The sequence below is a fragment of the Neophocaena asiaeorientalis genome, unplaced genomic scaffold, assembly GCF_003031525.2.
Source record: "Neophocaena asiaeorientalis asiaeorientalis breed wild unplaced genomic scaffold, Neophocaena_asiaeorientalis_V1.1 scaffold540, whole genome shotgun sequence".
Taxonomy (NCBI): Eukaryota; Metazoa; Chordata; class Mammalia; order Artiodactyla; family Phocoenidae; genus Neophocaena; species Neophocaena asiaeorientalis.
Genome location: NW_020172141.1, coordinates 194,415 through 216,415, shown reverse-complemented (window position 1 = coordinate 216,415; position 22,001 = coordinate 194,415). Strand labels below are relative to the sequence as shown.

The 22,001-nt window shown below is 48.0% G+C and overlaps 1 long non-coding RNA gene across 1 annotated transcript in view; it reads right to left on the bottom strand.

Moving 5' to 3' along the window:
• LOC112404809 (uncharacterized) overlaps positions 1-8,383 on the bottom strand; it is a 58,624-nt gene extending 50,241 nt beyond the window's left edge. Inside the window, exon 1 of the long non-coding RNA XR_003004171.1 lies at positions 8,064-8,383. This is a non-coding gene — a long non-coding RNA (uncharacterized LOC112404809). The remainder of the gene's footprint in view (positions 1-8,063) is intronic.
• Positions 8,384-22,001: the final 13,618 nt, after the last annotated feature.

Below are 22,001 nucleotides of genomic sequence, written 5' to 3'. Positions count from 1 at the left end.
GGTACGCGGGCCTCTCACCGCTGCGGCCTCCCCCGCTGCGGAGCACAGGCTCCGGACGCGCAGGCCCAGCGGCCACGGCTTACGGGCCCAGCCGCTCCGCGGCACGTGGGATCCTCCCAGACCGGGGCACGAACCCGCGTCCCCTGCATCGGCAGGCGGACTCTCAACCACTGCGCCACCAGGGAAGCCCAAAACTTGCCATTTTTAAGTGTACAAATCAGTGGCATGAAGTACATTCACAGTGTTGTGTGACCTCCACCACTGCCTCTTTCCACAACTTTTTCATCACCCCAAACAGAAACTCTGTACCCACCAAGAAATGACTCCCCACTTCCCCCTTCCCCCAGCCCCTGGTAATCTCTAGTCCACTCTCTGTCTCTACGAATTTGCCTTTTCTAAGTATTCATATAAATGGAATCATGCAATATTTACCCTTTTGTGTTGGCTTATTTCATTTGTGTTGGCTTATTCATAATGTTTTTAAGATTCATCCACATCGTAGCATGTATCACAATTCCATTCCTTTTTATGGCTGAATAATATTCCATTTTATGAATACACAACATTTTGTTTATCCATCCATCCACTGACGTACACGTGGGTTGCTTCCGCCTTCTGACTGCTGTGAATAACGCTGCAGTGGGCAGGGCTCCTTTCCAATGCTCACCTCTCTCTCTCACTTTCCATCACATCACCCGGCTTTATTTTCTTCATAGAACATATCACCACATGAAATTAATTGTTTTGTTTATTCTTCTTCCCTCCCCTCATCCTCCTCCCAAAGGTATAGTCCACGGGAGCCTAGAACCTTTTCATTGCCCACTTTATAGCCAACCTAGCATCCTAACATAGGGGCTGGCATATACTAGATACTCAAAGAATATTTGTCGAATGAATGAATAAAAAAGCAATAATGAAATGCATAGGTTGGGCAGGTGACCAGACTCACTAACTTGCTAACTAACTCCGGCCCCCGCCATCACAGAGCAGGTCGTACAGACTCATACGTTAGCAACATGACAAACTACTGCATGCCATGGCTCTTTGGGATACGATGCCTAAAGTAGAAGTCACTAGTGTTAAATCCTCAATGCCAAATATCTACGACATTATATGGTTGAAAGTTGCTGTAACGGCAATGAGGGCAAAATATCTAAGACACAGAAGTGCCAGTGAGTAAAAAGAAGTGGGAAGAAAAATGGAAAGAAGCTTTGTGCAGCTTTGTGCCCTGAAGAAAGGGCTGGTAACGTCCCTCTTACACCAGAAGAGAACCTCACTTAGCACAATTGGCCAGAGAGGCAGGTGGAAAAGTGGTCCAGCCTGGGGGGCTCTGGCACCACCTTCTGTTCTGGCAGCTCCCAAAGCCGTCACCTGATTTAACAGGTCTCTCTTATCCCCAACGTTGAGGCCCACACACCTTCTCCCTGAGAGAGAATTCTTCCCACTGCTCTTTTCCCTGGGAGGGGATAGAGAATTTCAGTTCGTGCACATTGATCCCATTACCGCTTACTACATGGCTATCTCCTGGGGCAGCGAGATAATCCAAGTCTGCTCCTTCCCAGCACACGAGCATAAAACCGTAATGTATAACATATTATGTCAGACACAGGCGCTGCCCAGCTCAGCATTCTGTCCCTGACACCCGGAGCAGGGAAGATTTTGTGAGCAACTCCAGTCCTTGCTTCACGTGACACACAGATGCCAAGTCCTGCTCTCCCGCCAGAGTGCCGTCGTGTCCCTGCTTCTACTCTTCCTTTCTCTCTGGACCACCCACACATCATCCTTCCTGGTTCCACTAGCAGATGCCCACTGGCCTCTTGCAGTGTTCTAGGATGTCTGTTGGGAACCAGAAATTTAAAAATGAATGAGTTATGGCCCCCATAGGGTTCCACTGGGCAGCAAAGGCAAGGACCACTTGACAGAGCGAGTAGGAACTACTTAGGCAGTGGGAAGATAGGGACCCATGGGGCAGATCTTGAAAGATAAGCAGTGTAGAAAGAAAAGGGAAAAGGATGAGGCAGAGAAATGTGGGCATAGTTGTATATCAGGGAGAAAAGGGTTTGGGGTTTGGGGGGCGGGGGGGAGAAAGAGAGAGAGAACGAGAGAGAGAGCGAGAAGGAGGATATATGAGAGAGGGAATTAAATTTTTTCTAGAGAAAAAACCAGGAAGCAAAGGAGTCAGCAGTTACTGCTAGAAAGGTTAACTTTGGCAATGAGTAATAACTCCTTCAAATAGAATCATGAAGGAAGCAAATATAGGTTAAAATATAGACAAATTGGGCTTCCCTGGTGGCACAGTGGTTGAGAGTCCACCTGCCGATGCAGGGGACATGGGTTCGTGCCCCGGTCCGGGAAGATCCCACGTGCCGCGGAGCGGCTGGGCCCGTGAGCCATGGCCGCTGAGCCTGCGCGTCCGGAGCCTGTGCTCCGCAACAAGAGAGGCCGCAACAGTGAGAGGCCTGCGTACCGCGCAAAAAACAAACAAACAAACAAAAATTTTTTTCTAGAGAAAAAACCAGGAAGCAAAGGAGTCAGCAGTTACTGCTAGAAAGGTTAACTTTGGCGATGAGTAATAACTCCTTCAAATAGAATCATGAAGGAAGCAAGTATAGGTAAAAATACAGACAAATTAAGGAGACCAAGGGGCATACATGACATAGATCGTCTCTGAGGGTCTCCATTATCTCTGTAGAGCCCCAGCTTCCCCCATGAGCTGGGAATGAGGAGATGACGGTGCGTTGGGTGGAGTGGGTGGAGGTCAGGGGCAGCCGCTGAAGAGAAAGTAAGAGAAGGTCAACTAGAGATAATTGAAAGATAAGCAAGCAGCAGTGGCAGCCCAGCAGAGGCTGAGAGGCTCATAAATGTGTAATGGAACCACTTCAGCATGGTGATGTGATTTTTTCCCAAGTATTGTCCAGCAGCCCCGGGCCAGGGAGAGTGAAAACAAGCATTTGGATTGACACAGCACTGGGGATGGAGGTGCAGCTGTGGAAGGAGGTCAAGGAGCTGAGGGTGAGGAAGGATTGGATGAGAGGGCCCTCGAAGACATGGGTGATTAAATCTAGCCTAAGAAAGGGAGATGGGCAAGGCCAAGAGAGGTCTGACAGCCTGCAAAATCAGGTGTCAAATATATCCAGCACGTAGCCATAAGGCTTTGTATTAGTCAAGGTCCTCTAGAAAAACAGAACCAATTCCTTATAATAAGTCTCATTATAAGGAACTGACTCATGCAATTATGGAAGCTAAGAAGTCCTGTGACCTGCCGACTTCAAGCTGGAGCCCCAGGAAAATGGCGCTGTAGTGCCATTCCAAGTCTGAAAGCCTGAGAACTGGTAGAGCCAGGATTGTGAGTCTAAGGCCACTGCCAGGAGAAGACCAACGTCTCAGTTTAGGCAGTCAGGCAGAGAGAAAAAAGGCTACCTTCCTCTGCCCTTTTCTTCTACTCCGGCCCGTGAATCAATGCCCATGGGCACTGGATGATGCCCACCCACACCGAGGAGGGCCACCTGCTTTACTGAGTCCACAGATTCAAATGCTGGTCTCTTCTGGGAACGCCCTCACAGGCAGAAGTGATATTTAAGCAGATATCTGGGCATCCTATGGCCCAGTCAAACTGGCACATAAAGCTAATAACCATCACAAGCCTGGCAACAGTAGCTCTTATTGTAATCCCAGGCATGTATGCACCAGGCATTAACTCAGAGCTTTACGTGTATGGTTCCATTGGGTCCTCTCTCACTTTACAGGAAAGTAACTACAGCGCAAGGAAGTTAAGTCACTCTGGACTTGACTAACCCCACAACTCATGCTCTTAAACATCTGGCCCAAAGAGGTTATAATGCTAGATTTCTGAGCATATTGTTTTGTAGGTTGAGCCGTCCCAAGTGATGAACAAGGTGTAGGAGGTGGCAGTGGACGTGGATTGCTGAGGTGAATGGAAGTTGAGCCATTGGGGCTGAGGACGTCAGAGCAATCTGCGACTGCAAAGTTGAATGACTCAACAACAAGGGTCAGAGGGCCAGGAGTCAGGGACCTCAGAATCGCAGGAAAATTTAACTGTCCAGAAGGGTTCATGTGAGGAAGAACCAGCCTGAAGCCAACTGGAAGAAATTTTGCAAGGGCCGTGGAACCTCTGAAATTTGGCAAGAAGTGGCATCTCTCCCTATGAAAGGTTCCCGGTTGGGTCAGGGGCTCCCAAGACCATCCTCAGGTTCAGTGATTCACCAGAAGGACTCAGAACTCAGGAAAGCTCTGACACTCATGGTTATGGTTTATGACAGTGAAAGGATACAGACTCAAACTTGCAAAGGAAAGAGGTACAGAGGGCAGAGTCCAGGAGAAACCAGACATGGCCTTCCAGCTGCCCTCTCTCAGTAGAGTAGCCTAGACAGGACGTAATCCTCCCAGTAATGATGTGTGATAGCACCTGGGAAGTACTGCCAGCCAGGGAAGCTTACCTGAGCTTTCAGGTCCAAGGTTTTTCTTGGGAGTCAGTCACCTAGGCATGAAATACCCACATGACTGACCTTAGCTACCCTGTCTTCAGCACTTCCAGAGGTCAAACTGATACAGCATGGCCCAGGTCCCCAGGCAAACAAAGGCACACATTCATTATAAATCACACTGTAGCCATAAACTATCTGGGGTAGCCCAAGGCCCCAGGTACACAAAAACACTCTTATCAAGCAGAATACTCCGAGGACTTAGAAGATCCCTCTGGTCAAGGGCCAGTCGTTTCTTTGGAATGTGCAGGGTTGAAGCACCCCAAGCCCTCTGGGTTAACTCTTTACAGCACACCAGCACCAGAGACCAATAAACATGATTTGTGATGTAAGACACCCATTCTGGCCCAGAACACCACAGAGACCTCCAGGGATCAAGGATGACCCAGTCACTTGAAGGTAAACTTTGCATTTAAAGCTAGAATGTTATCCTTTGAGTTGGGGTTCACAATGAGCTCAGCCTCTGAGGCTGACCCAAGGACTTTTCTACTTGAGACCACCCTATGCTCTCTTTGATCAAGGCTCAACTCTCCCACTTAACATTAAAAAGAAACAAGCAAACGAATAAACTGACAACTCTCATGCCCAACCTTGGAGAACAAGTGAAAAGGAAGTCTCTGATACCCATTAGACATCCACAAACACACTGCAGTGAGGACCAAGAGACTTCCTCTCTACACTGTGTGCTGGGATCCTGTTCCTAAGAGCCCTGTGGATAGAACGCTCCCAGATCCAAACGTCAGGCTGAGAAAGCAACCAGGAAGCAGCTGGTGTGCTTTGGTCCAACTCTGCAGTGGGTTCGCTGGACACAACTGGGTTGGCCATTCTTTTGCCTCTAGAGGGTACAGTAAGCAGCAACTATCACATTCTCCTGGGTGCACAGGCTTGTAAAGAGTTGAAACAGAGATGGAGGCAGAGATAGAGACAGAGAAAGAGATAGAAATAGAGGTTTCAGCGGACGTTTTTGCTAGCATAGCGTTTCCGTCGTGCACTTGCCTTCTGATACGCCTTGCTTTCGTTTGTGTGAGATTTTATTCTTTTTTTTATTGTAGCTGATTTACAATATTGTGTTTCCGATGCACAGCAATGTGATTCAGATTTTTTTTGTGGGTTTTTTTTGCAGATTTTGTTCCATTACAGGTTATTGCAAGATATTGGTATGATTCCCTATGCTATATAGTACATCTTTGTTGCTTATTTATTTTATGTTTAGTGGTTTTAGTAGGGAAGAAAGTAAGTGGATCCTTTGCCCCTGGCGTTCTAGACCACGGACAGCACTCAGCTCATCCTCTTCCTGCTGTAGTCCCCTTGCAGATCTCAAATCAGACAAGTGCTCCCTGTTTATTACACACGATGGGTAACCCTGCTGCGGAAGGATACTTCTATTATGGAGGTAAAACCCACGGGAGTTTTGCTGGCTACTCCTTTATCTCTACCTTCTGTTGACCAACGGTGAGACTGTTCTATTCCAAATGCCTTTGAGGAAGGCTGTCACAACGGTAAAGAAGGGAAAAAAAATAAATAAATCCATGCTCAGCTTTCACGTTTCAAAATGAATGTTTGAACCCAAGGCAGAGGCAAAAGCCTGAGAGAAAGGGATACTGGAGTTCCAAAGCAGAGCCCGTAAAAACCCAGCACAGAAAGTTTACTTCCAAAAAAAGTAAGCAAGAAGAATTCATGATCGGTTAGAGCCAGTTTTACCACCACTCATATTATATTAAAATCCCCTAAAGTGAGAAAAGGGGGAAATTATAAGTGGTCCTGAGGTGGGGCTCCTGTCTTGCCCCTTTGAGGTCAGGTCTATAGGGATGGAGGAGTACCGTAAGTTCAAGAGCAGAAGGAATCACAGCTTCCATGCTGAGCAGGGCCTTGGGACTCTCCACCTGTATCCTTCCGTGGAGCCACAGGGATGGAGAACTGACTCCAGGGTCTAGGGAAATGGGCCTGACCCGTCAGGCTCCACATGGGAAGGCGAGAGACTGAATGCTTCTCATGCAATTTTTAGGGCTGGTGGGCCCTAGTGGCCCCTGGTCAGCTCGTGGAGATTCAGAGTGACCTTTATGGACCAACCACTAGGGAAAAGATGAAGGCTCAGACATCCCAAAGGAGCCTGGCAAGGATGAGCAGTGACAATCAGGGCCAATGAGAGTGAGGCCATAGTGGTAGCTGTAGAAGAGAAGACATCATGGCCTAGAACCAAACGCCACTCCAACGCCTGGACAGCCCTCAAGTCTCCTGGAAATTAGGTTCAATCATGGAGGAAAGAAGAAAGGGGAGAAATGTGAATGAATCGAGAAAACCTTGAATTGGTTGAGTTTGTCCTGGAATGACTACCATTGAGTTTCCATGGACAGAGGTGTGGAACTGGAGACAGAACCCAAATTCAGTTATGGAAAAACAAGAGCCTTACCCTTTACTTTGCAAACCTGAGTCGGAGGTCTATGGAATGAACACTTACAATATTTTAAACCCCTGAGAGCCAAAGATGTGAGGACAGGTAGGTCAGTGATAACAGCAAGAGTAGCAGGCTGTATATAAATCTTTGTATATAAATTTTATGTAAATGTTTAATGCTGTATACATAAATTCCAGTTTGTGCAAATCAAAATCTGGGGTGCATTGTTCTGACCATGGAACATACGTGAATGGGACCTGCCCCTGAAAGTGGGAAATGTATGTGCCTAGATCATCTTCTTTCTGTATCAGGAATGCAGCCATCCCTGACCAGGTGACAGAGAGTGTGACTGTGCATTTCAAAAGGGGAGCTATGTATGTGCCACTTCTGGGTATGTGAAGCCATCTCAGAGATGCAGACTGGGCCCCCAAATGTTGGGATGGCTGGAAAAATTCAAGGATCAAGTTCAAAGTCCTTAGTATGGCAAACAAAGCTTTTCACGATGGGGCCTTGCTCCCTTGACCAGTCCCTTGGGACTCCCTAGCAGCCCCACAGTCAGGAAAACCACCAGCAGGGCTCTAAACCCACCATATTGTCTTGCCCCGGGGCCTTTGCACAAGCTTCTCCCTCTGCCTGAACGGGCCTGGCTATCTCCACGTATCCTTCATGTCTCAACTTGAACTTACATCTTCCAGAAAGGCTTCCCGAATTTTCCCAAATTGACTTAATTGTCCTTCCATGAACTTCCACGGCATCCTGAGTGAACCCCAGTTGTGCCACTTATCAGGCTGTATTTAACTGTCTGTTTCCCTATTTATCTCCTCCACTAGACTGTCAGCTATTTAAGGGCAAAGGCATGTCTTGATCATCATTGTATCCTGGAACCTAAAGCAGCACCTGGCCATGAGAAGGTGCTCCCCAAACACTTGTTACTTGTCAAGGTTGATGACTGCCGGGGAAGGAGGCATCTGGACCATTTTAGAAAACCCAAGCTGATTGGGCCACCTCCCTCGGGGAAATGGCCGCAAGCACATAGAAATCAGAGTCAGAGAGTTGTGGCCAAAGAATTTTTCTTCACTTGTTCCCAGGGGAAATTACTGCTTTGAGCAGCAATGCTTTAAACCTGGTTCTTAAAGGAAGAGAAAGCTCCCGGGCTGGTAACTCACATCAGCAGATGCACAGCTGCCCTCTCTCCAGTCTGTCCGTGCTTCTTCAATCAGGCAGAACATCCCCATCCTTCAGACCACTGTTCTCAGTCTGGGCTTTTGAGGGTTCATTGTGTCAGCATCCCCCGGGGTTCCCACTCTGCTCAGGGTCTTTTCTTGTGAATGCCCTGAACAGAAATGCTCTCTTTAGAACCTTCTCAGCGGAAGGCTCCATGCCAGGCACTTGCACGTAGAACATTATATTTAACCCTCACAAAAACATTGTGAGATAAAACCATTACCCTCAGATGTAGAGAGGCAAAAACTGAGGAGGTTAAATAATTTGCTCAAGATCCCAGCTAGTGAGAGACTGAGCTGTTCTCAGGGGGAAAAGAATAACCTCTGTTACGAGACTGTTCAATTTTTTACACTGCTGTCACAGAAAATGCAAAACTCCACTTCCTGTTCCCGAAAGCTCTGGGTGGCAAAACACACACACACACACACACACACACACACACACACACACACACACATACAGCTTGAAGAGTCCAGCAGGTGATAATTGGTGTTGCTACAGCATGAAAGAATAAGGGAGCTGTGAAATTCTCCACTATCCTGGGAAAGAATCAGGCACTTTTCTACTTTGATAACCACGGTATTCTCAAGCATAAGGTAAGGGTTTAAGCCATAGTTTCCCATGCTTCTGATGTAAGTTTAAAATTTCCAGGAAGAGCAGAATATGGCAATTAATTAGGTCTTTTTTTTTTTTTAAGAGATTATGTAAGTTGTTTACTCTCATTAACAGCCAGGAAGAGTCCGAGTGCTGTCCACTGGCCTCACATCAATATTCCAGGCACTCATTAATCATTCACAGATTCCTTTACACTCTGCACATGCCCTCAGATGGCCCTTTACCCAGGTTGGGTAGCTCAAGTTATAAATGCCAGTGCCTGTAGGAGAAGCAGACCCATAGCACGAATGTTACAGCCCCAAGGAGCACACGTGCAGGGGTCTCTAGTGACTCAGAGAGCATGTGCTCTGCCTGCAGGGGGCGCCACGACTCAACTCCAGCCAATGGTTGCCGTGTAGGAGCTCAGAGTCCTTGTGGCTGGGTCTCCTGATTTTCCAAAAAAAAGCCGTTAAGTCTGGAATTTTACACGAAAGTTCCTGATCACTATGAGAGCCAAACAGCATATGCCTGTGGGTAACTTTCCATCCAGTCTGCGATCCCTGGATTACTGTCTACAGCAGTGCTGTCCGCTAGGACCCGGGACTTCGATGAGCTCATCAGAGTTAACCCAAGAGCAGACAGCCGTGCAGCCACGGGGTTGATGGCAGCGGGAGGGCTTTGTGTCTGACGAAATCGTGAGCGTCGAGCCAAGGAAAATAGGAACTATCTGTCCCATGAGAAAACGACAACGCTCAACAAGTCCTTATGGCCTCGATTTTAACATCTTTGGTAATTCCGCAGCAGTAGCACCTGCTCAGGCAGCGAGAGAGGTGGCTTTGGGAACATTACATGACACCTTTTAGCTCAGCTCTGGGTGAGGTGAGCTACAAGTACAACTATCTACAAGCAACACAATCACAGGTACAGAGCCGTGACGAGATGCCTGGTGCAATTCAGAGGAAATCTGAGCAAGGGATTACACAGGCTTCCAGAAGGGTAGTGTGAGGTGTTGGAAGAGGCTGGGCTGGCGGGAAAACTCATGTGTTGATCCCCAGAAGCATCTTTCATTTCTTGAGCAAGGATGTAGACGGGTTCTCCTCCCACCAAGCATACGATGCTAGTCGCCAGGGACAGAGCCTTGAACCACGCTAATGACTTCCACTGGCAGAAGTGAAGAGGGAGCCCCGAGTTCTGCCCTGTCCAGGCAATATCTCCCCTCACCCAGCCGTGCCCTTCCCCAGCCGACCTGCAGGAAATCCCAGGGCTCCCTGTCCCCCTTCCTTCTTACCTGGACCCCAACAGGACTGATTCCACCTGGCTTTTAATCTCTGCTCACTTCTGCACAGGAAGCCCTAAGGCTTCCTAAACTCAACCCTCATCACCCTGCTTCTCCTCGCTTAAACCTCTGTCCATCTCCTAACCTGACTACCCCGAACTCCCCAGATCCTCTCATATGGGTCCTCTGGAACTCATGGTCCATTATCAGCAAAATCTCTGTATCTTCGGTTGTATCTCTAAACATTTTATTCACCTTTCTGTCCTAACAGAACAAGGAGCCTGCTCCAGAACAAGGAACCGAGCAGAAGATTAATTTTAAAAATAATCATATTATTAGCAAAAACTAGTATGCACACTTAACCATGTTCTAGGCACTGTTCCAAGCACTGTACCTATATCGATTCCATTAATCTTCACAACAACCCCATAATTAAAGCCATTACCACGCCTATTTTCTGATGAGGAAACTTAGGCATGGAAAGGTGAATCGATTAGCCTAAGTTCATGGAGTTAAAAAGCAGGAGAGCAGGAATACAGGATTTGAATCAAGGCAGTTGAACTCCAAAGCCTGCGCATGGAACAACTGTGATACACTGCATCACAGAATCGTCTTTGGTAGAGGAGAAGATGCCTCCAAAAAGGGGCAATCTGGGCCACCCCAGGCAGGCAGCACTAGGGGTCCAAACCTGTTTGGGTCTAGAATCCACCACTAAGAAAAGCTCCAAACTCCTGCTAAGGACACGGCTTCCTCTGTCATCCTCTCAAGAAGTGGCTACTTTTTTCATTCCCATACCCCTTGTTCCACTAGGCCTTGGGAGGCGGGAGGTCCTCCCTGCTCTTTATTTATCTTCTATACCATTGCTCCCCACTACTCTTGGTTTTGAAGGTCATACTGCCAGACTGAATATTCCACTATGCCTTCTTATAGTAGTCACATCCAGAGACCCCGGGTCGCTCCCCTCATTCCTACAAGATCTGAGCACCTGCCCATTGTCAGTTCTGATCTCAGGAATTTCACTTTCCACTGAGAAAACCCTTGCAATGCCCTTGACTTGTAGTTCCACGACCTCCTCTCTTCCCATTCTAACTCATCCTAACTCGGCCACTCCCTCCTATGGCCACACCCTAGACCTTTCCATACAGGTCATTCAGTCCTCCATTATCTTAATTCTAAGGATATTACTTTCCAACCACTATCTCTCATCTTTAGTTTGCCAGTTCCAAAAATGATTGACCCCTGTCTAACCACCTGATCATTACCACCTTTTTACTATCCCTCAATTCCTTCATATCCTTACTTTTTTTTTTTACCCTGCTTACATTCAAATACACAATATTATCATGACTCTCTAGCATGCACTCCAAATCCTTTCTTCCTCTCTCCCTAATACTCACCTGAAAAAAACACAACCCTTATTATATTTCACCCTAACTATTCTGAATCTTCATCCAAGCAACTGAGCTTGCTCTGAAGAGAATTTCACAGCCTCCCGCCAACTCATCTACCAACTTCAGGGCCCTATACTTTGTCTTCCCTAGAATTACCATGGATGAATGGAAAGGCTCCTCTCTAAGGCCAGCCCCTCTGTTTGAATCCCATAGCCTCATTCTCTTTTCAATACCAAAGTCATTTTCAGTCAATCATCCCCTTCCCTGCATCATTGGATTTTCCCTCTCTTCTTGATCATTTCCATCAGCTATAAAAAAAAGCCTTCCTGCCCCTCCAATCCCTTCCCGCTCCCACCCCATTTCTCTGATCTCCTTAACTACAGCTGTTTCCATGTTCTCTCCTTCCCTTTTCTCTTGAACCCAATCTTCCCTGAATTACTGCCCCATCACTCCACCATAGTTCTTACCCAGGTCATCAATAACTTCTAGTTTACCAAATCCAATGGTCAATTCTCAGTCTTCACCTTACGTAGCCTCAGAAATATTTGACAAAGTTTGTCCCTCCCTTTTCTCTGAAACTTTTCTTTGACTTGCTTCCAGGATGCTCTTCTCTCTAGGTTTTCCTTCTACATCACTGACTGCTTCTTCTTGGTCTTCTCTCCTGGCCCCTGCCCATATCCCAGACCCCGAAACTTTGGACTCAGCCCTCAGCTTTCTTTTATCTGTCAACCTTCCTGTCCAGGGACCTCATGCAGTCTCATGGCATTTACACTGGTGGCTTCCACAGTTCTGTCTCCAGCTGGACCTCTTCCCTGAATTCCAGACATCTCAGCTCAACTCTACATCTCAGTTGGATTTCTAATAGGCACCTCAAACTCTACATGAACAAAACCCAACTCCCGATTTGTCCCCAACGCGCACACACACAGACACACACACACATGATCTTGCACAATTTTCAGTAATTAGTACCTCAATGCTTCCATCCAAAACCTTAAAGTCATTCTTTCCTCCTCTCTTTTCCCCACTCCCAACACTCAAACAACAAATCCTGTAGATGATGCTGGGAAAGGAGGCCTCACGCACAGTCTTTTAACCCACACTTGGCCACAGAAAATGAATCTTGGGCCTGGAACACTTCCTTACCAAGAGATGGAGCCCCTACACCCTGTGCCAGGCTTATCACCTTGAGCGGGAATATCTTTTCATGTTTCATGCACAATGACTGTTCCTTTGTTCCACTTAAGCATGTACATCAACAGCCCTCAGGCATACCCCCAACTTTCAGTATTTCAGACAACATGGGGGAGAGGTTGGGGTCCTTCCACTGTGGCACTAGAGAGATGTGTAGGCCAGTCGCCCTGTGTCGGCTGCTTGTGGGGACCTGATAGCCATGAGGGACCGACACACACCACTGGATCTGATCTTTCTCTGTCTCTTCCCTATGTAAGTAAAGCGTTATTCCATCCAGAGCCTGACTATGCTGTGTTTTCCTTGGCGACTCCAATATCAAGATGCAATGGGAAGAAGTGTTTAGAGTCCTCCTCTGGGACTGATAACTGATGCCTGGTACTTTGCTCCACACTTTATCTTCCGAATATGTACAGCATCTGCTTCTTACCACCTTAGTCCAAACTACTCTCACCCGGATTGTGACACAGCACATCCTTGCCTCTACCTTTGCCCCCATGACAGTCTGTTCACATGGCAAACAGAAAAATACTTGAATTCTGCTCAAAAGTAGCTTCCAGTCGTGCTCAGAGTAAGAGCCAGGGCCACCTCTGACCCTCTCTGATTTCATTTTCCACCACTTGAGAACTGGATCATTCTGCATCAGCAACATTGATCTCCTTGCTGTTTCTTGAATCTACCAAGCATGTTCCAGCCTCAGAGCCATCATACGCTCTGTTCCCTTTTCCCAAAATGCTCTTCCTCCAGATACCTTCATGACATGGTCCCTCACTTTTTTCAGGCCTCTGCTTGAATGCCACTAAACCACCACAGTTAGTAGTAACACCCTTTATTCCCATCCCTGGAACAAGAATGGGTATTCTAGGAGACAGGCTAGACCCAGAATAGTGGCTGGAATGTGTACAGGTGAGTTACAGCTATTTGTGGAATGAATGATTCCTGTCCTCATGGAGCTTACACCCTAGTAAGCAGACAAACACTGAATAATTGGTGACATATAAATCACATTGCTGTGAATGATAAGTACAGAATGAATTAAGGGTATATAACTAGCATGTCCAAGGTCCTATGATACAAAGGATCATGGTTTCCAGACCCTAAGTTGTGTTAAGTCCTTAAGGATCAGACTGATGCCTTACTTACCTCTGTTTAAAAAAAGAAAAGAAAAAGAAGAAAAAAAAAAAGTATGGCATAGACATGCCCAAATTAACTTCTCCTAGGAATTTCCATATGCTCAAGCATTCACTTAACCAGATCGTTCCACCTCTGCTTTTAGCTACATGCAAGGCAGCCTCAGGGAAGATGGTAAGAGAAAGAGGAAACCCCATGCGTCCAACCCTTTAGTACTCGACATTTTCAACAGGTGTAACCATGTCCCCGTGGTATGCTCAGGCCCAGGAAAGGTTGGACAGGACCTCCAGCACCGTGTGCCTAGAATAAGCCTTCTCTATGTCAGATTGAAGGTACCAATAGACACATGGAAGAAGAGGAACGGTCCCATTCCATTTGTGATGTCAAAACCTCAAGAGTAAGAAGGGTGCACCTTATACAGTGCGGCACCTAGTGAGAGCTTGATCAAGGATGGATGGATGGATGGATGGATGGACAGAAGAATGGGCAGGTGGATGGAAGGATGGATAGCAAATTAAGAAGGTCACAGATGGTTTGCTTTATTTCCCCACTCTGGTTCCTTGCCATGCCCTGTGGAACAACAAGGAAAATTCAAGAAGAATCTACATCAGCCTAGTGATTAGATTCTCAATTCCCATATCTTGGAGTTGGAATACTAGGGAAGAGAACTTTTCACACTCTCTCCAAATAGCATCCGTCTCTTCTTGGACCTTAGTAATTAGGACATCATCTTGGATTGACTTCCCAAAGATTCTGGAGCTCACAACCAGCTCATTATGCCGTTGGTCATCGTCATCACTTGGCTAAAATAAGCACTTAGGGAGCACATACTCTACACCAGACAGGTTGATCCGTGTGTAATGCAGATCATCTCATTTAATCTCACCCTCCTCCCACCTTATAAAATAAATATTTATCATTTCTATTCACACACTGGGAAACAGAGACTCACAGAAGATAAACGAGTTGTTCAAGGTCACAGCTAAGAATGTGACAGGACTAAGATCCAAACCCCAATCTGACCCTGGCTCTTTCCAAACGACCGCACTACTGCCCCCACAGGCACCATCTCTGTGCCTAATGCTGTGTGTTATGCATTAAACACATGATCTCAAGGGATCTAATCCTCATGTCAACTCTCAGCCACTTTTTCCAGATGAAAAAACTGAGTCTCAGAGAGGTGTGTATAAGCCAGCTGCTGAAAGTCCTGGTGCAAGCGAGTGGCACAAGTGGGTTTCACCCAGGGCTGTCTGATGTCAAATTCCTCATTTTATAAAAGAAGGAGGAGAAGAAAAGAAGACCAAAAACAAACAAAAAAAGGTATAGTGAAATGCTGAAGGTCAACATCACTAATTAGTAAGAAAACTGGGACTTGAATCAACACTGTCACCCTCACAGGAGCGTGGCAGTGCCCTCCGAGAAGTGTGTCCTGTGCCCACCCCTGACCCCTGCACACTGGGATGTCCCTTTGTGACGCTGCCTGGGGCTGAGCCGGGTTCCTAGTGAAGACAACCCTTGGCCGGTCTTTCCCGAGGACAGGGCCCAAGTCAGGCACCCACGGAGCCAGGAAAGGGTGGGGATTCTGCTCTGTTTCTGGGTCATGCTCGTTCCCCATGAGATTGCAAAAAGGAAGCCACCTAAAGGCAGCATCCATCGGCCGAGCACTTGACCCAGCAGTCACTGTGCTGGCCTGGGGGATGGAGTGTAAAGCATCAGCTGGATGTGAACCACGTTTATCTTGTTCTCTGTGCCCCAGAGCGTGTGCAGTTTACTTTCTCCCTGGAGGTGCAATTATTTAACAAAGTGCCGAAGCCTGGAGAAGTTTGCACGTTTTAATCAAAGCACCAAACGAGCGAGTCTAGATGACTTTCCAAAATGTATCAGAGGCGAATTTTGCACAGCAACGTCTGGGTATCAGGTAATTAAGTGAAAAGGGGAATAACTTCCCAAGGGGTGTAAACGAACACACTGAGTCAGTCTCACTTCAGTGTTATGCTGAGTAGGGAAAATGGATTTCTGAGTGGACAGCGACCCAGGACTCCTCCTTCAATGTCAAGTCCGGCTTTGTGGGGCGGAGAGCCCAAGAGCAGAGCTGCGGGGCCACGGCGCCCCCTTCAGGTTGAGAGGGGGAAAAACCACCCTTGGAGAGAACCTTGTCCCACGCCCTCCAGTCAAAGGGGAGGGGGAAGCCTGCAGCCCCGAAAGGCAAAGTGAATTTCTCAAGGCCATATGACACCCAGGGGCAGAGCTAAGACCAGTCACTGGCTTTCTGAGTCCCAGTCCTGTGTCACATCCTGTCGACTAGGCCAGTGCTACGCAGAAGTCAGCTATTAATAATGAAAACAATAATAATGACAGTAACTAACACGGTGATAGTTGACACGTATGCGTGTGTATGCCCCGTGCTGTGCTTCATGCTTTGTATCCATTAACTCAGTAAACTCTCCCAAGGACCTCATGGAGACACTAAGAGTATCCCCAGCTTAAAAGTGAAAAAAATAGAGGCAGAAAGAATTGAAGAAACCAGCCCTAAATTATACAAGTAGAGAGAGTCATAGGCGGGTATTAGACACAGATCCCCTACATGTCATCTAGCTGAACTTGGGCCAGCCCTGGGTTCCACGGTCTCTGGGTGTCCAAATCCTACCCCGGGTTCCTAAGGTGAGTCTGAGCCCTTCTGCCTCCAAGGCCCTGCTTCCAAATTTGCTGTCTGTGTTTGGGACCACACTTATCCTGGTGAGCAACTGGGTCTTTTTCTCAGTTCCCACAAAAGCATAACAAAGACAAATGACAAAAGCAGAACAAACAAAATGCAGGATGCATTTGAGCGTGCTGTAAACTTCAGGGTCACAAACACAGAACATGTCCTGGCAATCTACCGAAAACCACTTACTAGACATTTTCTGCAACAGCCCAGAGATTTTTTTTTTTTTTTACTGGTTTCTTACAGGGGTTTCTTGCTCTTTTCTCTGATGTGTGTCTCAGCTGTGGTTTGCCGCCCCAGGTCTTATCTCCTCCCCTTACTCCACTGTCTCGTGTCCCCTTGCTCTCTCCTTCCCCGTGAGGTGAAAACAAACAATTCTTTCCTCCGACATCCATGCCCTCAGGGTCTCGCCTTCTGCCCTGGGCAGCTTATCAAGATATTTTCTTGGACTGAGGCAATTTCCTTCTCTGAGAGGGATTCTGGAACTAGCTGCTAAGAAAATGCATTATTCACTGTGTGACACCAATAAATATGAGGTCTCCACTTGCATTTCTTAAGCCCACATGTATGTTTATTTGCACAGCATATGGTTTCTACATGATAACCCACCCGGGAAACCAGGTAAGTCAAACATATTCATATATTGTGTTTCCTCTAAAGCTTATCCTTCCTTCACTTGCACCCCCAAGATCTCATCATGATGTAAACTTGATTCTGGCTGAGGCTGAAGGCTGTCCCCCCCACCCACTGACCCCGACCTCTGAGCAGCAGCTCTCAGAGAGCGCAGACAGTGACAGCTCCTTGAGGGTAGAAGCCTCTTTGGTTCAATTCTGTCTCCCCAGAATCTAGCACTGAGATTGCATACAGAAGGCACTCATTCTCTCACTCGTTCATTCATTCAGCAAACATCTGCTGAGTACCTGTTATGCTCCAGGTCCTAATCTAGGCTTTACAGATATAAGAATAATGAAGGGCTTCCCTGGTGGCGCAGTGGTTGAGAGTCCGCCTGCCGATGCAGGGGACACGGGTTCGTGCCCCGGTCTGGGAAGATCCCACATGCCGCGGAGCGGCTGGGCCCGTGAGCCATGGCCGCTGAGCCTGCGCGTCCGGAGCCTGTGCTCCGCAACGGGAGAGGCCACAGCAGTGAGAGGCCCGCGTACCGCAAAAAAAAAAAAAAAATGAAGATGTCGTCCCTAAACTCAAGGATGAGTATATATTGGAGGTTCTTGAAATTTGGGGTATATGGGTTACAGTGGGAAATTGTCCTGAAATCCTCCTTCGAGAAAGCAATTGTATTTTGGCACACAGTCCTTGGTAGGTAGCTGCACTGGCCTCAATTCTTCACTTTCTTCTGTCTTATGCCCTTGGCCATGTAGCTCGGCAGGACCTTCCACCATGGGTGGGGTGGGGTGACCTGCCCCACCACTTGGCTTTGAGCTCATCCTCAGACCTTGCTTTGGCCAAAGGGGTGTCAGTGAGAATGACACAAACAGAACTTGGAATGGGCTTGCACTTTAGGGCATGTTATTTCACACTGCCCCCACCACCACAAGAAGGACAAGCCTGGACCAGCTCTCTGGCACAGAAGGGAGAGGAGAAACACGGGATCACAGCCCAGCCGCCCCAGCAAAGGCCAACTTAGATCAGCCAACAGCCGGGTGTCCCCAGAGATTTAAACAAGCCCATTCAAGATAAGCAGAACCCCTGGAAGAACCCCAGCTGACTCCAGACGCGTAAGGAACAGTCACTTCCTGTGGGCGGCCACTGGGATGTTGTGGTTGTTTGCCCCCTGTATTACTGTGGCAGTTGGTTAATAACTCAAAATTTTGAAGGCTTTATGAATAGCCTAAAGGTCAGTAGATCCCAAGTTGAGAACCCTTGGTCTTCTAAGGGATGCAGTGAAGGACACGGGCCCTACAGCAGAGTGTATGAAGCAGTACGAGAGGATAAATCTAGGTGCTTTAAGAGCACCTAACAGGGGCTTGCTGTGAGGCTTGAGATGACGTCCAAACTGAGATCTGAAAAACAGGCAGGAGTTAGTCAACCGCAGGGGGAGAGGAACAGGTCCCAGGAGTGGGACTTAGCACAAAAACTGTGAGATGAGAGAAAGCGTGACCAGTTAGTCATTTTGGTGGGACTGCAAGCATTTCAGCTGAGGTGCTTCAAAAATTGAGAGAAGAGCCTCAAACACTTTGAAGTTTTGAGGGATGCTGATATATTAAAAGACAAAGATACGCTAAAACAGGGTACAAAAATAGTGGTATAATGTTTTTGTTTTTTTTTTTTTTTTGCGGTACGCGGGCCTCTCACTGTTGTGGCCTCTCCCATTGCGGAGCACAGGCTCCAGACGCACAGGCTCAGTGGCCATGGCTCGCGGGCCCAGCCGCTCCGCGGCATGTGGGATCTTCCCGGACCGGGGCACGAACCCGTGTCCCCTGCCTCGGCAGGCGGACTCCCAACCACTGCGCCACCAGGGAAGCCCAGAAGTGGTATAATTTAAGAATTCTTCGTGGAACAAGAGAAGAGTTTTAACATTGGGAGGAATGCAGTGTTCCTATGTAGAGCCTTGTTTGGATGTAACATTAATGCCTAAACATGCCTCTCATGAATGTGAGAACTGGGCCTAGTGGCCTTCCTGCCCCCTGACCCCAACCTCGTCTAAAATAGAGGGTGTGGAGACAAAGCTGGGTTGGCGAGAGCTGAGACTCAGTAATTCCTTGTTCAACTGAATTAAAATAATTTTCAGATGTCAGCAAGGAGAAGATGCACCCTGGCTCAGTGAGGATCCCCTGGAAAGGCCTTCTCATGGCTACAAACTGGAAAGCCCTCAACCCCAACTACAGGGCGTGATGCATGGGCCCCATCTTGGCCAGCTGGGTCACCAAGAGGCCCCCAGCCATCCTGCCAGCCCTTCAGAACAGGTCCGTCGCTCACTGCTCCACCGCGAGGTACAGAGGTGACGGCGGTGTCGCATCGCCACCTAGTGGCCACACCCGAGAAGTCACCTGCTCCACCCCAGGGACCCAGGCTCCCACCCAGGTGGGCCTTCACCTTGGGAAAAGTCTGCTAGTGAGTGACAGGGCTTAAAGTTTACATTTATACTATATAGTAGAGTTAATATAAAATACATGGCACATTACGCTTATCACATAGTAACTGCAGTTATTTATATCCTCGTTATTACTGCCTTGATGCTGCAGAAATACCTCAGTCTCTTTGAAATTAACTGGGCTGTGGGAACACGAAATTTCTTAAGATGGTTAAGAATCCAACTAGTGGTTACCAGTGAGGAGAAGGAATGGGGGAAGGGTAGGATGGGGCAGGGGATTAAGAGGTACAAACTACTATGTATAAAATAAATAAGCTACAAGGATATATTATACAACACAGGGAATATAGCCAGTATTTTATAATAACTATAAATGGAGTATAACCCTTAAAATTGTGAATGACAATGTCGTACACCTGAAACTTATATAATATTGTACCTCAGCTATGCCCCAATAGCAAGAAGAATCCATTCCCTCTTTAATTACTCAATAAACACATACTAGGCTTTTAACTCATGCCAGTTCTGTGCCGTGTAACTGAGACAGCGTGAAGAAGATACAAAAATGACCAAGATGTGGTCCCTACTGCAGCACATTTCCAGCCCTGAGGGAGAGGTGGGCACGTAAACAGCCAGCTCCCACCTGCTAAACAGCGATGCAGCCGGAGACCTGGCTGTGACAGCCGGAAGTGGTGGCCATTCACTTAGACGCCTGTGGTTTCCCTTCACTCTCACAATAAAATAGTGGTCCTTACCATGATCCTGGCCCTGGCTGCCTGTCTGTGCTGTCTCTGGGCCTCTCTCCAACACCTTGGAGAGATCCTGGCCTTGCCAGTTAATGGGAAGCCTCATGAAGTTATGGAGCAGGTGGAAGCCCAGGGAGGGTTGGGGCATCACTTCTGGAGTTAAGGTTCAAGCTGGATGTCCTTGGCCAAGTTGCTTAACCTCTCTGCGTCTTAATTCCCTCATCGGTGAGAAGGAGGCTGTTAATAACAGCACCTGCCTCCTGGGGCTGTTGTGAGGGTTGAATGAGTTTATATATAAGGCACTTCCTTAGTTTCTGACACGTGTTCAATCCTCCACGTTTTCATTACCAACTGTGGTCTGCAGAAGTTCTCTTGACTCTTCACGAGACCTGGGTCCAATTTTAGGCACTTTCCATGATTAACGCTGGGTCCAACCCCATTTAAAATGTCACTCTCGTCTATGATTCAGCTTCCCCCACCCAACCATTTAGGGCACTAGGAACTGGGGGTAAAAAGAGGTGCCCCTGGTCACCTCCCTCCTCTCTTCTCGCCTTGAATTTTCTCCCTCATCATCCTGTGTGACCTAAATCCTAAAGGGGCTTCTCCCTGGCCTGCGGCCCGGCAGCAAGGGCAGGCGGAAAGAAGACTCTGCTCACCTTACTCACTTTTGACCCTGGGTGTGGTGTGACGGGGAGACAAGAAATATGTTTGATTCACTCTGATGTGCGTAGTCTCTGTGAGGGGAGGACCTCGGCAGAGGTGGTATCCCTAGCTACCGTGGAAAGCTGTTCGGCCTCCCTCTGTCCACCCCAACTGCATCTCAGAAGACGTCTCTGAAGGCAAACCACACAGCCCTTCAGCCCCCAGTTGGTGCCTCGTCTCATCCTCCAGGTTGCCCTCCCATCACCTGGTCTGCTGGGTCGTGAGATGCCCTCGGGCAGGGGTCATTCTGGTAACCACTCTAGCATCAGTTCTGGCAGGTGTGACCTTCACAGTGCTTGTCATATTTCACCCCTCAGGAACAGGAAAGAGGTGGCATTAATGTCTCTGGGACAAAGTAACGAAAGGGACCCGCACATCTTCTGAAAGGTACACGTGCATCTTCCGACAGGGGGAGGGACACCCAGCACCAGCAGGTTCCTGCTTAGGGCCTCGGCGCTTAGAGAGGCTGCTTGCCTCCCACATATATGCCTCTGAAAGTACGTTGGGGAGAAATTCATTTCTTTGTACCCCAACGAAGCAAAGTGACGTGGAGCGCAGTTTATTGAAACAAGCCTTTTTCTGTCTCAGGGTTTCGGCCGAGGCCCCCAAAGCTGAGAGCCGTGCGTGCTGAGAGGACCCATAGGTGCCGGGCCATCTCTTCAGGCCTGGCAAAAGGCGTCACTGCCAAAAGCTACTTCTGTTGTCACTAGGCCACCATCCATCTGCAAGGCAAGGGAGGAAAGTGATGAGGGCTTTGCAGAGAGGCACTGGTGTCCTGTATGGGCAAAGTAGAGAGGTGCTTCACGGCTACCTCCTCAAGCGGGACAAAGGGCAAAGGCTTTGGAAGAACTACTTGGATCGCTGGATACATGCTTCCTGAAGGCGGGGTGGGAGCCAGGCTCAGGCTTCAAGAGGCTAAGGTTAAACAAAGGGGTTGCCGTGGTAGCAAACAGCACCCCTACAACAAGCCCCACGATCAGCGGTCCAGGTGGAAGCCTGGAGGGAGAAGCCAGCCAGGAAGCTTCTAGGAAAAGACCCAGTCTGACTGTCAGATGGCGAGAAGTTTTTAATTGCTTTATTGAGATACAACTGACAA